The sequence below is a fragment of the Cynocephalus volans genome, chromosome 3, assembly GCF_027409185.1.
Source record: "Cynocephalus volans isolate mCynVol1 chromosome 3, mCynVol1.pri, whole genome shotgun sequence".
NCBI classification, from domain to species: domain Eukaryota; kingdom Metazoa; phylum Chordata; class Mammalia; order Dermoptera; family Cynocephalidae; genus Cynocephalus; species Cynocephalus volans.
Window position 1 is genome coordinate 106170362 of NC_084462.1, and position 3872 is coordinate 106174233.

At 44.6% G+C, this 3872-nt stretch overlaps 1 pseudogene; it reads left to right on the forward strand.

Moving 5' to 3' along the window:
* Nucleotides 1–602: 602 nt before the first annotated feature.
* Nucleotides 603–1156, forward strand: LOC134372659 (ribonuclease 8-like; annotated as a pseudogene).
* The last annotated feature ends 2716 nt before the right edge of the window (nucleotides 1157–3872 follow it).

A 3872-nucleotide genomic window follows, 5' to 3' on the forward strand; every position in this document is an offset into this window, starting at 1 on the left:
TGACCCTCTATCATTCCAAGACATGCTCCAAAAGAGCAAAATGTCAGGCACGAAAAGAACCCAACTCACTATACTGCTTTGCTAGCTAGAGCAGTGATTTCCTTACTAGAAGTGACCATTTTTTTCTAGCTTCAGTGAGAAACTGAGCCATAGAATGGAGAGGAATTAGCCTGACTCTACAACATTCATATCAACACTTTCAGGAACACCTAAGCTAGCCTGGGATAGTAGGGACCCTTGAACTATTTTTCTTAAGATTAGTTTCTTTTCGTGATTACTTCTCAGAGTTTCAAAAAAGAAACATGGGAGTGTGGAAAAAACAGAATCTTTGGAAGCTGAGAGGCCTTGATTAAAATCCTGTATTTGACATTCTCTAGCTGTGTGATCATGGGGAATTCCCTTAACATTTCTGAGTCTCATTTTGTCCATACACATACATATAAAAGGCAATCATATTCACTTCATAGACTATTGTGAGGAATAAACAATATAAGTATTTATTGAAGGCATATTATCTCTGCTGAGGCTGAACAGTAAAATACCAGTGGTGTTAAATATCTTGGACTGCAGGAGCCCTGTAATAATTGACTCAGGGTGTAAAAGTCTTAGAAGGACTAGCAGGGCTCCCTCATGATGACCTACTCACCTGCCTACCCCTCCCCTCTGTTGCACTCTCCTCCTGAGAGAGATGGCACCAGCCAGAGCAGGATTCTGCCCCCGCCCCCCACTGCTGCTCCTGCTGTGGGGCTGTGGGTGACCAAGATCCAAGTCAGTGCCAAGCCCAAGCACATGACCTCATCCCAGTGGTTTGAAACTCATCACATGCAGTGCAAACCTGACCCATGCAAGTCAGCAATGGGCAGGATCGATAAGCATGGAAAATGCTGCAAAGGCCCCAAACATTCCTGATAAATCCTTCTCCAGTGTAGCCAACACCTGCAAGACCCCCACCACAGCCTGCAAGAATAAACAAAAACTGCCACCAGAGCCACGGGCCCATGTCCATGACCCTGTGTCAGCTCATCTCAGGGAAGCACCTGACGGCAGATACAAGGAGAAGCACCTGAATGTGACTTACAGAGTGGCATGTGACCTTTCACAACAGAAGGGGGGCCTGGGGTACCCACTAATTCCTGTGCACTGTGCAATTGGATAGTGTGGTCTAAGGCCTGGTGCCCCCTTGCCCCTACCTCCATCGAGCTCTGCAGACTCTACGCTGCTGCTGCATTTCCTCCCTTGAGCTCTTTACTAATCCTTACCCCTTTGGCAAATACCATTTCCCTCCCACACACCCAACCTCACATACTCTTGAGTCCTTGGGAGGCTTTAAGGATGCTCCGAATTATGAGGAAGGAGGGCTTATTCTCTTTAGCCCTTCACTGCTACTTACTCTGCTTTCTCAGTGTGTGGTATGGCATGGCCTTTCCAAAGTCAAGCATTCAGGGTCTCAGCAAAGAGTGATCCAGCTTTTGTGAGGCTTATGTCTTAGGTAATTTTGGAGAACCTCTTAAAGAAGAATATAAAGTTAAAAGTGCAAAATAAGTTAGGGCCTCGTAAAGGCTATGGTTGGACAGTTCAGAGGGACCCAAGGCAGGGGTGATTATCTACAGGAGGGCAGGAGAATCCATTCTGGGTTCCTTGGGTTGGGCAAAGGAATGTGTCTGACTGTGCTGAAATAAAAGGCTCTGCTGTTCTGATTGAGTGTGTGTTACTGTCAGGGGGGCGAGTAGGGAGGTTTAGAGCTCCCACTCAGAGGCCCCTAAACACCTTCTTATCTTCATGAGGCTTCAGCTTCCCCTGCTCTGCATGCCAGAAGGAGGGCAGTACCCTGAGCAGGTGGTCTTGAAGGATTGGACATGATTCTGTCATCCATCCCTTGAGAGCTGTCTGGTGGTCCCATCTCATGTGAAAGGGAGGAAGGAGAGGAAGAAAGGGCTGAGCCTGGAATGCCAGCCGTATCTGAGAACTGACCTTCTTGTTTGAGCTCAAGACCTGAGTTTGCACTTCATTGGTATGACCCAGAGCAGGGGCCTCAGCCTTCTGAAGTGAATTTCCCTCCCTTAGGAATTTCAAAATCAGGACCTACCAAGAATCTTGATCTGGTCCTAATCAGTGCCTCTCTAACTAACTGGTGAAGGGACAAGTTTATAAGCAATCTGCCAGAGACCAATACTTTCATAAAATACAATAAAATGAATTACCAGAAAATGAAATAGAACATACAGAAAATATGAGCCCTGATTTTTTATTACTAGTTTCAGTTATCATAAAACCAGAGTTTAAGTCTGTTAAATTGCCATAAAAGTTTCTCAGTGCTTGTTCTCAATTCTGTAGTTATGTTGATAGATATTCACACAGTGAAAAACATACACATATTATACACACATACACACATACAAACTAACATACAACACACATATATACACGCCCATGCACATACACATACACAGGGACACATACACATGTGCATGTGTATACACAGCACACACACACACTAAACAGTAGGGCACATCCTCTTCATCCCTCTACCATCTCTGCTTCCTCCTCAAACCTCCCTTCACATATTTGAAAAGAGATTTTCCTACACAAACTATGACTCAGAATATGGAAAGGACATTTGGTGAAATGCGAAGTGACAGAGAAAGCACAGAATCCGGAAATTCCAACTCCCAGCTCCCTTTCATGCTTTCTACAAACAGAGCTCACTGAAGCCTACCACACCATCCATCGCACTCTAACTATAGTTTCCCTCACAACTTCCAGGTGGCCCCTCCACACCACACTCTGCCCACCACTACCACTGTGTTGCCCACCCCTGTGCTTATGGCCAGGGAAGATATACTTGAAGTAAAAGAGAAACAACAGTCTCCTACTCTTCCAACGACTTCCCAGTGTCGTTGGCAGACTCCACTTCCTGTGTCTGCACCTTAAATGTGGAGTTTCTCAGGGTTCTATTCTTAGAGCTCTTTTCTTCTCACATTGTACTCTCCTTGGGTGACTTAGTTCCATGGCTTCTATTGCCACTTACCTGCTCCCGCAGTCATAACCCCAGCCCAGATCTCCCAAGGTCCAGGCACATTATGTCCATCAACCTACTGTTACTAGCCCCCTCGGTGTCCTGCAGTCATCTCAAACAAAATACTCTGAACTAAAGTCATAGCATACTTACCTTCCAAACTTGCCCCTGCCCTATAATTTCTCAGTCTTGGCTAGTGTAAAGATCATAATCATTCAAGGTCCTAATCTAAGGGACAGCTGTGTCAACTCATTCTTTTTTGTTTGTTTATTTTTCCAGTAATTACCCACCTATTCGAGGTACTGCCTCAAGAGGGCACAAAAGTTCTTGGGTTTTTCATTTTCTTTTGTCTAAATTGCATTGGATTCCTAACATGTACCCAAAACACGCTATGTATGGCCTTGGAGGGGGCTGTGATTTGGAGCTAGGCAAACACACCTAGGCTGGTGCAATCATGGATTCATTATCTTGTTTAGGAGGTAAGAATAAATAGTATATAAAACACTGCTAAACAGTAAGAAGAGAAGAAAAAAAACAAACGGGTATTCCATAACATTTTCCTCCCACCTCCCCTAGGGTTTCATTCATCCTGACCTAGTGTTTATTCTGTTTAATGTTAACCTTCTGGTTGTACATCTCTGTCATAACATTAGGTCTATAACCAGAGTCAAGCAACACGAGGAGAATTCAATCATTCAATACGTGTAAGAGTTGTGGCCCCTGAGCTTGCTGGTTAGCTCAGTTGGTTAGAGCACAGTGTTACAACACTAAGGTCAAGGGTTCAGATCCTCAGTATCAGCCAGCCACCAAAAACAAAAAACAAAATAAATAATAGATTCTGTGGCCCCAGAATCTG